General features: G+C 44.5%; 1 protein-coding gene across 4 annotated transcripts in view; it reads right to left on the bottom strand.

Moving 5' to 3' along the window:
- SLC25A21 (solute carrier family 25 member 21) overlaps positions 1 to 13,458 on the bottom strand; it is a 584,350-nt gene that overhangs the window by 560,393 nt on the left and 10,499 nt on the right. Inside the window, exon 1 of one of the 4 annotated variants that reach the window (XM_073554203.1) lies at positions 10,180 to 10,300. The exons of 2 other annotated variants lie outside the window; for them this stretch is intronic. The gene's annotated coding sequence lies outside the window, so the exon portion shown is untranslated. Of the gene's footprint in view, positions 1 to 10,179; positions 10,301 to 13,458 lie in introns of those variants that run through there. One more of the 4 variants, XM_073554204.1, reaches the window with a different exon arrangement.

The following is a 13,458-nucleotide window of genomic DNA, read 5'->3' as shown; positions in this document are numbered from 1 at the left end:
GTAACAGGAGAAATTGGACTTCAAAAGTTATTGTGCAATTTGTCCTGAGTACGCCGATACCTGATATGTGGGGGGGAACGACTGTTTTGGCGCATGGCAGAGCTCAGAATGGAAGGAGCGCCGTTTGACTTTTTCAATGCAAAATTGGCTGGAATTCAGATCGGACGCCATGTCACGTTTGGAGAGTCTCTGATGTACCTAAACAGTGGAAACCCCCCACAAGTGACCCCATTTTGGAAACTAGACCCCCCAAGGAACTTATCTAGATATGTGGTGAGAACTTTGAACCCACAAGGGCTTTACAGAAGTTTATAACGTACAGCGGTACTATTAAAAATCATATTTTTTCCACAAAAATGATCTTTTCACCCCAATTTTTATTTTCCCAAGGGTAACAGGACCCTAAAAGTTATTGTGCAATTTGTCCTGAGTACGCTGATACCCACATGTGGGGATAAACCACTATTTGGGCGCATGGCAGAGCTCGGAAGAGAAGCAGCGCCATTTGACATTTTTGGCTGGAATTGAGATCGGACGCCATGTCGCGATTGGAAAACCCCTGATGTACCTAAACAGTGGAAACCCCCCACAAATGACACCATTTTGTAAACTAGACCCCCCAAGGAACTTATCTAGATGTGTGGTGAGAACTTTGAGCCCCCCAGTGCTTCTCAGAAGTTTATAACGCCCGGGCGTGAAAATAAAAAATTTGTATTTTTTCCACAAACATGATCTTTTAGTCACCATTTTTTTATTTTCCCAAGGGTACCAGGAGAAATTGGACCCCAAAAGTTGTTGTCCAATTTGTCCTGAGTATGCTGATACCCCATATGTGGGAGAAAACTACTGTATGGGCACACGTCGGGGCTCGGAAGGGAAGTAGTGACGTTTTGGAATGCAGACTTTGATGGAATGGTCTGCGGGTGTCATGTTGCCTTTGGAGAGCCCCTAATGTACCTAAACAGTGGAAACCCCCACAAATGACCCCATTTTGGAAACTAGACCCCCTAAGGAACTTATCTAGATGTGTGGTGAGCACTTTGAACCCCCAAGGGCTTCACAGAAGTTTATAATGCCCGGGCATGAAAATAAAAAAATCATATTTTTTCCACAAACATGATCAATTAGTCCCCAATTTTTTCATTTTCCCAAGGGTAACAGGAGAAATTGGACCCCAAAAGTTGTTGTCCAATTTGTCATGAGTACACTGACACCCCATATGTGGGAGAAAACTACTGTATGGACACACGTCGGGGCTCGGAAGGGATGCAGTGACGTTTTGGAATGCAGACTTTGATGGAATGGTCATGTGCATTTGGAGAGCCCCTGATGTACCTAAACTATTGAAACTCCCCACAAGTGACCCCATTTTGGACACTAGACCCCCCACGGAACTTATCTAGATGTGTGGTGAGCACTTTGAACCCCCAAGTGCTTCACAGAAGTTTATAACGCTCGGACGTGAAAATAAAAAAATCATTTTTTTCCACAAAAATGATATTTTTGCCCCCAATTTTTTATTTTCCTAAGGGTAACAGGAGAAATTGGACCCCAAAAATTGTTTTGCAATTTGTCCTGAGTAGGTTGATATCCCATATGTGGGGGTAAAACACTGTTTGGGCGCATGGCAGAGCTTGGAAGGGAAGGAGCACCATTTGATTTTTTTAACTCAGAATTGGCTGGAATTGAGATCAGACGCCATGTTGCATTTGGAGAGCCCCTGATGTGCCCAAACAGTGGAAACCCCCAATTCTAACTCCAACCCGAACCCCAACACACCCCTAACCCTAATCTCAGCCCTAACCCTAGCCCTAACCCTAATGGGAAAATGGAAATAAATACATTTTTTTATTTTATTATTTTTCCCTAACTAAGGGGGTGATAACTGGGGGTTTGATTTACTATTTATGGCGGTTTTTATGTTTGGCAGCTGTCGCACGCTAAAAGACGCTTTTTATTGTAAAAATAGTTTTTGCATCACCACATATTGAGAGCTATAATTTTTCCGTATTTTGACCCGAGTCATGTGAGGTCTTATTTTTTGGGGGACGAGTTGACGTTTTTATTGGTACCATTTTCGGGCACGTGACATTTTTTGATCGCTTTTTATTCCGATTTTTGGGACGCAGAATGAACAAAAACCAGCGTTTCATGAATTTCTTTCGGGGGGGGGGGTGCGTTTACACCGTTCCGCGTGCGGTAAAATTGATAAAGCGGTTTTATTCTTCGGGTCAGTACGGTTACAGCGATACCTCATTTAGGTCTTTTTTTATGTTTTGTCGGTTTTATGCAATGAAAACTATTTTATATAAAAAATAATCATTTTTGCATCGCTTTATTCTGCGAGCTATAACTTTTTTATTTTTTTGCGGATGATGTTGTATGGCGGCTCGTTTTTTGCGGGACAAGATGACGTTTTCAGCGGTACCATGGATATTTATATGTGTCTTTTTGATCGCGCGTTATTACACTTTTTGTTTGGCGGTATGATAATAAATCATTATTTTTTGCTTCGTTTTTTATTTTTTAAGGGGTTCGCTAAAGGGGTTAAATAATGGGACAGTTTTATAGGGCGGGTCGTTACGGACGCGGCGATACCTAATATGTGTACTTTTATTGTTTTTTTGTTTTTTTTATTTCCAAAAAATGGATTTATTGGGGGAATATTTTTTTTTTCTAATTTATTTGGCTTTTTTTTTTTTAAATTATTTTAACACTTTTTTTATTTTTTTTTTTAACTTTATTACATAGTCCCAGGTGGGACATCACTGTCCTGTGACAGATTGTTGATCTGTCACATCACAGATCACTGTGACAGATCAGCGATCTGTCACAGGCAGTGCAGAAGGCTTCCTCATGCCTGCGCTTTGCAGGCACTGAGGAAGCCAGCTTCTTGCAGGCCCCCCGAAGGCCCCCGTCGCCATCTTGGATTCGGGGGCCTGCAGGAAAGGAGCCCCCCGCAGCAGCGCTGGACATTGCGCTGCCGTGGGGGGCTCAGGGAAGCACGGAGGGAGCCCCCTCCCTGCCGATGCTTCCCTTTAACCCCCGGTACACCGCGATCATGTTTGATCGCGGTGTGCAAGGGGTTAACGTGTCGGGGGGCAGTCCGTGACCGCCCCTGACACATTGTGCCGGGTGTCAGCTGTGATAATCAGCTGACACCCGGACGCGATCAGCGGCGCTCACCACGTGGGCGCCGCTGATCGCAGTAGACGTACTATCCCGTCCATGGGCATAGGGGCCCAGGTCCCATGGACGGGATAGTACGTCGGATGTCAGGAAGGGGTTAATATTGCCCTTTTGGTATACCTAGTCAGGCTTGAATTGTCCATGTTCTTAGTGATTTTATGGTGTTTTTAAATATATTTTCTGTCTGTCAGGCATTGGTGTTAAATAAAGCCTGTTTATACACATATTTGACTTGTGTGTGCACTGTTTTCTGCACTTCTGTTTCTACTCTCCCAATTTACAGTGTTTTTGGCGCATAGTAGCACCCGGTTTATTCACTGTGTAATACTAAGTGTGGTGCCCACCTTTTCTTTCATCAGTTCAGACAGCAGAGGGCACGGTGACGTGTAAGTGCGCGCCGCGCCCCCTGCAGTCTGAACGTCACTGACAGATGATGTGCCAGACAGCAGCAAGCAGCGGCACCTGGCCCCAGCGACGGAGAGGTGAGTATGTCATTTTTTTATTTTTAAATGCAGCAGCAGCACATGGGGGCATAATGTATGGAGCATCATATGGGGGCAGCACATGGGGGCACAATGTATGGAGCATCTTATGGGGGCAGCACATGGGGGCATAAGCTATGAATCATCTTATGTGGGCAGCATATAGGGGTATAATCTATGGAGCACCTTATGGGAGCAGCACATGGGGGCATAATGTATAGAGCATCTTATGGGGGCAGCACATGGGGGCATAATCTATGGAGACTCTTATGGGGGCAGCATATAGGGGTATAATCTATGGAGCATCTTATGGGGACAGCACATGGGGGCATAATGTATGGAGCATCTTATGGGGGCATAATGTATGGAGCATCTTATGGGGGCAGCACATGGGGGCATAATCTATGGAGCCTCTTATGGGGGCAGCATATAGGGGTATAATCTATGGAGCATCTTATGGGGGCAGCACATGGGGGCATAATGTATGGAGCATCTTATGGGGGCAGCACATGGGGGCATAATGTATGGAGCATTTTATAGGGGCAGCATATAAGGGTATAATCTAAGGAGCATCTTATAGGGGCAGCATATGGAGGAATAATCTACTGAGCATCTTATGGGGCAGCATATGGGGGAATAATCTATGGAGCATCTTATAGGGGCAGCATATAGGGGCATATTCTATGGAGCATCTTATGGGGGCAGCATATTGGGGCATAATCTATGGAGCATCTTATGGGGGCAGCATATGGGGCCTATTCTATGGAGCCATAACCTTCATGGAGCGGCAATATTATTCTAGGGGGAATATTATTCTAGGGAACATCTTTTGGGGCCATTATTAACCTTTGTGCAGCATTATATGGGGTGTATTTTGTATGGAGCATCTTATGGGGCCATCATGAACTGTATGGAGCATTATATGGGGCTCCTGATTCAATATGGATATTCAAAAACATTTAACCTACTGATGTCTCAATTAATTTTACTTTTATTGGTATCTATTTTTATTTTTTAAATTTACCAGTAGCTGCTGCATTTTCCACCCTAGACTTATACTCGAGTCATTAAGTTTTCCCATTTTTTTGTGGCAAAATTAGGGGGGTCAGCTTATACTCGGGTCGACTTATACTCGAGTATATACGGAAGATGTCTTATAGACACTTCTCCATTACTAATCGGTGGGCTTGATGTCACCTGACAAGACAAAGGTGAAATCAACCCCACAAATTTGAACCCCACTTACCACCGCTACAGGGCAAGTGGGAAGAGCAGAGTAAAGTGCCACAATTGGCGCATCTTTGGATGTGCCAATTGTGAGGCGGCTGCAGGCTGCTAATTGTAGGCTGGTGAGGGCAAAATCCATGGGCTTCGCCAGCCTAAGAATACCAGGCCGCAGATGTCTGCTTCTTCCTTGTCTGGTTAAGAAAAATAGAGGGACCCCCATGCTATTTTTTTTTGGAGAGGATCCCACTATTTTTGCTAACCATCCAAGGTAAGCCGACTGCTGCGGTCTGGTATTATCAGGCTAGTAAGGTTCATGAATATTGGATCCTTACCAGTCTGAAATACCAATCCCAGTAGTCTGCTTTACACTGGTTGGTTAACAAATATAGGGGGACCCCATGCTATTTTTTTTATTATTATTACATATTAAAAACGAGGGGACCTGTCTGTGCTTTCCTCCACTTCCTGTGTCATGTTCTTCCATCTGAAAAAAGGTGCACCTTTATTTAAATTAGTACACTTGTGTAGTAAGCTGCGTTCCCGCACTTAATACACATGTGACTAGGAATATAATGCAGTTTTACCGTATCTAGTGAAAGTGTATGTGTTATTTACGAAGCGGAGACGGAGCGTCTCCACTACATAAAATGACATACTCTGGTCTGGAAAGACGTGCCGCATGTCCATCTCTGCAGGGAAGCCGCGGGCATCGCTGCACACATAGTGGGCATGGGATTTCTAGAAATACCATCCACTACGCTGTAACATCTGGACGCTGCAGGTTGTGTGCTGCGGATATACGCAGCATCCAACCCGCAGTGTTTACTGATCGTGCAAACATACCCCAATATATCTGCAAACAGGAAATCGCCCTTTTTTCCTTCCCGGAAGCCAACTTTCAATTACCTTTATTTCAAGTGACAAATGCATGCAATGAATTAAAGTGTCAAAAACGCAGGTGACCTGCCAGTGACCTCTGTTTGAAATACGTGAATGTTGATTAGATAAGGAGAAAAAAAATATATATTTTTTTTGGGACATTTTATTTTATGATGGAATAAATAAATGACTGGTTTTATCCATTACATACCGGGAGCTGGATTATTTCTTCCTTCTTTGCATCAGGACAGGTTATGCAGTTTTAGTTTTTCGCTTTAATATGCACCGAAGTAAAACCCTTGGGCCTCATACACAGTGCCCACTAGGACCTATGCTGATCCTTCTCTTGGGCCTCATATACAGTGCCTACTAGGACCTATGCTGATCCTTCTCTTGGGCCTCATATACAGTGCCTACTAGGACCTATGCTGCTCCTTCTCTTGGGCCTCATACACAGTGCCTACTAGGACTTATGATGCTCCTTCTCTCGGGCCTCGTACACAGTGCCTACTAGGACCTAAGCTGCTCCTTCTCTCGGGCCTTGTACACAGTGCCTACTAGGACCTAAGCTGCTCCTTCTTTCGAGCCTCATAAACAGTGCCTACTAGGACCTAAGCTGCTCCTTCTCTCGGGTCTCACCACTCCTTGAGAAAGCCACAACAGGCGAAACGTGCATTGGAGCTGGAGATTCCTTGGGTCATTTACTATTGGTATTTATTTTTTGTTATAATCCTGTTTACATGTATGCACTTTATCTCAGATTTTTTCTGACCTATGTTGCACTTTACACTTGTTATTAATTGGATTATATATGTATGTCTTATATACTTATGGTCCTTGTATTCACCATGTAAACGCTATTTTTTATGGTAATATATCATTGTCTATTGTTTGCTGGACTTGTTTTCCCAACTTATTTTAAAAAATAATATAAAATAATTTTAAAAATATTTCCATTTATTTGGATATTTTTTGCTTTAAGTTTATTCACTTTTTCTGAGAAGGTTTATACAGAGTCTACTAGTACCTATGCCGCTCTTTCTCTCGGGCCTCGTACACAGTGCCTACTAGGACCTATGCTGCTCCTTCTCTCGGGCCTCATACACAGTGCCTACTAGGATCTATGCTGCTCCTTCTCTCGGGCCTCGTACAGTGCCTACTAGGACCTATGCTGCTCCGTCTCTCGGGCCTCATACAAAGTGCCTACTAGGACCTAAGCTGCTCCTTCTCTTGGACTTCGTACACAGTGCCTACTAAGACCTATGCTGCTCCTTCTCTTGGGCCTCATACAAAGTGCCTACTAGGACCTATGCTGCTCCTTCTCTCGGGCCTCGTACACTGTGCCTACTAAGACCTATGCTGCTCCTTCTCTTGGGCCCCATACGCAGTGCCTACTAGCACCTATGCTGCTCCTTCTCTCGGGCCTTGTACACAGTGCCTACTAGGACCTATGCTGCTCCTTCTCTCGGGCCTCGAACACAGTGTCTACTCGGGCCTATGCTGCTCCTTCTCTCGGGCCTCGTACACTGTGCCTACTCGGGCCTATGCTGCTCCTTCTCTCGGGCCTCGTACACTGTGCGTACTAAGACCTATGCTGCTCCTTCTCTTGGGCCTCGTACGCAGTGCCTACTAAGACCTATGCTGCTCCTTCTCTCGGGCCTCGTACACAGTGCCTACTAGGATCTATGCTGCTCCTTCTCTCGGGCCTCGTACACAGTGCCTACTAGGACCTAAGCTGCTCCTTCTCTCGGGCCTTGTACACAGTGCCCACTAGGACCTAAGCTGCTCTGTTATGAATGGGTCACCGAGGAGAAAAAAGCAAAACAAGCCAAGTCACAAAAAAACCAGAGAGGTTGAAATATTGCAGATCCCTGATCCTACCACACAACTAGCAGCAGCTGTGGAGCGTACCTACGATGATCCTAGACGCTTCGTCACAGCCGGAGGACTAAATAAGCCTGAAGCATGAAAAGGGGAAAACTAACTGCCCCAGAGCAGACCCCAAAGGAATAGATAGCCCCCACACATGTATTTACGGTGAAACAAGATGAAGGCACAAACACAGGCAGGAAAATAGGCTGAGCAAACGATGGGGCCCAAACTAACTAGAAAGGAAAGGAAGGGAAAGACACTGTCTGCAACCTGCAAAAAACCCTACAAAAATAATGTCCAACACTTCTGATAGCAAAATTAACCCTGAAGTCACTAGACTTCTCCCACTATATCAGCACTCTGAAATATTCTGAGACAGAGCAAAAAGAGACCAAAACTAGTAAGGGACAAAAAGCAAATTGGCAAAATACTGATAAATAAGAGTGGAAATTCAGCACAGCCCCCAGCCGGGGCTGGCTGACCACACAAAAAACTGAATAGACCAACAAAATCAAGTGTGAACATTAGCAGAAAAACTTAGCTTTAGATGACTGGAACAGAGCTGAAAACCAAAAGCTGACAAGCCAGAAGGAATCACCAGCAACTGAATAGGGCGTCGGCTGTCTTAAATCCAATCTGAGACTCCAGAGGTCCAATCGTCATCCTCATTCTCAGGTGGCAGATCTCCACCGATCAAATCAGCCTCACTACTTCCTGTTACCACCAGAGGGAGTCTGGAAGGAGAACTCACAACTGGTGAACCAGAGAATGAACTCACAACACTGCTCCTTCTCTCGGGCCTTGTACACAGTGCCTACTAGGACCTAAGCTGCTCCTTCTCTTGAGCCTCATACATAGGGCTTATGCTGCCCTTTCCCTTGGGCCTCATACACAGTGCTTATTAGGATCTCTGCTGCTCCTTTTCTTGGGCCTCATGCACAGTTCGTACTAGGACCTACGATGCTTCTTCTCTTGGACCTAATATACAGTGCCTACTAGGACCTATGGTGATCCTTTTCTTGGACCTTATGCACAATGCCTGATATAATTCTGCTCCTTTATGTGCCTTTTATAGGCAAGTTTGTATTATAAGTCCCATGAGTTATATAGACCATGCAGCATTTTACAGCAGATATGGAGCGATTATTCCTTAGAGGCATTACTTCTATAAGAGAACATGATGCCATGACCAGGGATCATTATATAGTAATACACATGGGCCACTTCATCAAAAGTTCAAAATTCATAGTTATGCATAAATGTTGTGACTTTTGATTATATTTTTGGAAAAGTAGACAAGTGGAAGTGAAACCTAGAGCAGTTCGACAAATTCATTATAATTTAATCCTCAGAAGTGGAGCAATATTATGACAGAATGGTACATTGCTGATGCTAGTGCACGACATGCACCTATTTGTGAATTTGGCACACTTTACCCCAGTGCACCTTGGATCACGACTAGTATACAAAATGCCAATCTAGATAAACTGACCCCTGAGTGACTCCAGGGTTATTAATACAGAGCCATAAGGACTTCACGTGCTGCTCTCGGGGCTTAAAGGGATAATCCGGCTGTGCGCTGTTCTGCATTTTAAAGTGAGCAGGGCCGGTGACCTTATCTCTAGAGATATCTGCTGGGTCTTTCTTGTAAATAGGAGAGATACATGACTCTTGTCAATTGTGACCCAATAGATATCTACATGGCGACGGTCTCAATGTGGAGCTGAGCCTTTATTTATTATTTTTAAAGGGTTGGAGCAAAAACCTTTTCCATGTGATGCTAATCTGACAATTTAGTAGGTTCCCCCAATCTGCCATTCGGCAGGGAGACATTGACAGCACATTAGGTAGTAGAGTCCTCAGTTCTCTGATTATGAGCAGGCAGCTCTTGACCGCTGCATCCCATCAGTGACCGCCACAGCCAATCAGCTGGCATTCTTCTGATGTATGGCTGAGCACTAAGGGTACGTGCACACGCTGCGGATTGGGGTGCGGATTTGGCCGCGCGGATTTTGTAAAATCCGCAGGTAAAAAGACCTGCGGTTTTACCTGCGGATTGGCCTGCGGTTTTTCATCTCCACAATGGAGGAAATGGCAAACCGCTGCGGATTCCGCAGAAAGAATTGACATGTCAATTCTTTCTGCGGTTTTGAAACCGCTGAAAAATCCGCACCGTCTGCACTGCGGTTTTTAATATCCATAGGATATTATGGTACTGTACACCGCAGCGGCCTGCGGAACCGCAGCAGAATCCGCAGCGTGTGCACACACCCTAAGTGGTAGTGCCAGTAATTAAAATGCTTTCATTGAAAGTGTCTCTACCGCCTGGGCAGGAAGCATCATTAAATAAAAACACATTTCAAGCCACCATACTGTATTTAGTGGAGGAATTACCACCCCAATCACCAACCTACGTATGTATATCGCACAGGTCATACTGCTTGGCAGCCATATTACTACACCCAAAATAAACAACTCCTGACAAGTTCTAACGACTACTAGAAATGCTAAGGTGATAGTGCCACTCAACTGTACCGAGCTGTGACGCCCGCAGCCTCCTCTGTGATCTGGAGAGACAGAAGGCAGCAGCGTCGCTGCAAGCAGCCCTTACTTTTCTCACACTTCATTGGCTCAGGGGAAGGAGCCATTGAAAGGCGGATCTTGAATCTGTAACGTTATTGGCCTTTTCCTGTGTCAAGCCTTCTTATTGCAGCCAATGGGGGGGCAGAGATTTCCCACCAGCTGCTGACAGCCAAGGTGTAGTGTACACAGAGTGCAGAAGGACCTGCAGTGATGTCATGATCATGTGACCATCGTGTGTGTGTATGAATGTGTGTGTGTGTGAGTGTGTGTGAATGTGTGTGTATGAATGTGTGTATGAATGTGTGTGTGTGAATGTGTGTGTGTGTGTGTGTATGAATGTGTGTGTGTGTGTATGAATGTGTGTGTGTGTGTATGAATGTGTGTGTGTGTGTATGAATGTGTGTGTGTGTATGAATGTGTGTGTGTGTGTGTGTGTGTGTATGAATGTGTGTGTATGAATGTGTGTGTGTATGAATGTGTGTGTATGAATGTGTGTGTGTATGAATGTGTGTGTGTATGAATGTGTGTGTGTGAGTGTAACTGCTGCGGACCCGCAGGGCCAGAAACGCTGCGGATCCACAGCAGAATCCGCACCGTGTGCACATAGCCTGATGGATGACCGTCGGTTCAGACCTGTCATATGCAAAACACAGAAATATCAGCTCTGTCCATCAAACATTTTTTTTGTGGGGGATGTTAAATGGAACCTGTGAATATCTTCAGCATAAATCAGATCCCGGGGGTGTAAATCTGATGTAGGGATCTGTACTCAGTTGCAGTGAAGCAGGCACAGGAAGCAGTTTTACTGGAATGTCCAAGCAAGTTTATTTAAAATGGCATAAACTGCTCTGGTTAGAAAAAACAAATGAACAGCCTTTTCTGGCACAAAGTAACAAACAGAAAATAACCAGTCCATATAGCAACACACTGGAGGTCTCCGCACCTCCAGCCACAGATTGAGGCAATTGGACTCCATTTTATCTGCCAAACCACACCCCTGGGGTTGGGATAGGTGAGCGGTCATTCCCACCCATCTCTAATGACCGCTCGTAAAACCTGGCCCTGGAATGGCCAAATACTCTCTCAGCACTATATGTGCTGGAGCATGCTTCCGAGCTCACATCACTGCAGCTAATAACTGTGATGACACATATCTCCCATCAAGGACTTGTCCGGTGGTTATCTTACACAGATCAGATCCCGGGGGGGGGGGGCGCAAATCAGATCAGATCACGGAGGTCGTAAATCAGACAGCTATGTACTGCGGCATTTTAGTTATATTTTCTTTGAAAAGTGACAGTCGTGCAGTCAGGCTCTAATACATTCCCATGGAGAAAACCGGTATTAAAAATGGCAATGCGCTGACAGATCCATTACATAGCGGCACTAACACTATGGAACGGACCCGTTAACGCCGCCATTGCCCGCAATGAATGTAGCGCATCCTAACGCATGCGTTAGCAAGTATGCGTTAATGACGCACCCTCGAACGCTGCATGCAGCGTTTTTGGGTACGTTGGCAGTAACGCACAGCGAGCGGACCCGTTCACTGTGCATAGAACTGTATGGGCTAACGCATGATAGCGCATGGTACCTTAGCGCTACCATGTACTAATGCATACCGTTAGCGCTAGGTCCTAAAGATGTCAAAAATGACATCAGCGTTAGCGCATCCGTTAAACAGATGCCCTAACGCAATGTGAACCTAGCCTAAGATTGCAAAGCAATACTGCACCATATGTATTATTGCTTATGTATATACAATTTCTTGCAACCACAATGTACCGATTGCATAAAAGCTACAGTTGCATGATCAAATAAAGGGGTTTCCAGTCTGAAGATAAATACACTGCTCAAAAAAATAAAGGGAACACTAGACACGCTTACTGAGCAGACACATGGATGTTAGTGACCTTCGAAGCCTTAGAATCTGTGGTTGGAGGAAAAATTCTTCCAGATAACAATTCACTTTAGTGGAGAGATCACAATACCTGGTCAGCGCGTGTGAAAATGAAGAATCTTTGTTGTTATGAATTGAAGGTTTTTATTACACCAAAAGGTTTCAGCAAGAAGTTCAGTGCCGCATGTTATAAGGCCGGGGTCACACTAAACGACGCAAAATACGGTCCGTAGTTTACAGGCGTAATACGGATGAATGACCCCTAAATAGTGCTCCGTATGTCATCCGTAAGCAAGGTGCGGTCGCGTATTTTGCGCATGTAAGCATCCGTATGGAATCCGTATGGAATCCGTATGGCGAGATTTTCTCGCCGACTTGCAAAATGGACATATAATGGAGCCCTATGACAGGGTTTCTAACAGAAACCAAAGATTAGATATAGACACATAGAATACACACACATATATATATATATATATATATATATATATATATATATACACACACACACACATACATGTCATTGTGGCAAACATATATATATATATATATATATATATATATATATATATATTTATATTTCACAGAGTTCTTCATAGCAGAATAGCTGCTAATTAACTTGCCGGCTTCTATGAAATCATTCCCCAACCCGACATGAAATGACACATGGTTTACATTCAGTAAAGCATTTCATTTCATGTTTTTTTATATGTCCGTGACTAATAATTAGATGAGGGTTTGTGTGCAAAATTTGGGAGTTGTTGTTTTTATTTTAAGGGGTTAATTCGTTGTTAATAAATGCTTGGGCTTCCCATTGCCCTGTAGCGGTGGCGAATGGGTTAATCTAACAAAGGGTTAATGTCACCTTACAATCGAATTGTGACATTAACCCTTTGTTAGATTAACCCACTCGCCACTGTAACGGGGTCTTCCATGCTGGAGCACCTCTTTCAGTACCACCCCATATTTTCGGACGTCCGCTCTGCGTTGGCTGGAGTCTGAATGAATGACGCTGGCTGGAATTCCTCAGAGTGCAAGGGCGCATATAAAAGATCACTGCTTCTCCATGTATTTCCAGTCTGACAACACTTTACTCACAGGACACAGAATATATCACACAGATACAGAGGGCCGGCCAATAGACAAGCGTCAGGCCAGACATGCATTACAAAAGCCGCAGGTGGCTGGAGCCTGCGGATGTTTACTGTGGGAATTACAAAGGTGGGGGGTAGAGCGGACAATGCTGATACATTAGGGACATGCATCTCACATGGAACCTATTATATATACCTATAACTGCACAACATATTCTGGGTGCTGAGTGGT

This window comes from Dendrobates tinctorius, unplaced genomic scaffold (assembly GCF_039654945.1).
Source record: "Dendrobates tinctorius isolate UK_male_01 unplaced genomic scaffold, ASM3965494v1 ptg000208l, whole genome shotgun sequence".
Classification (NCBI taxonomy): domain Eukaryota; kingdom Metazoa; phylum Chordata; class Amphibia; order Anura; family Dendrobatidae; genus Dendrobates; species Dendrobates tinctorius.
This window is presented reverse-complemented; position numbering and strand designations above follow the sequence as displayed.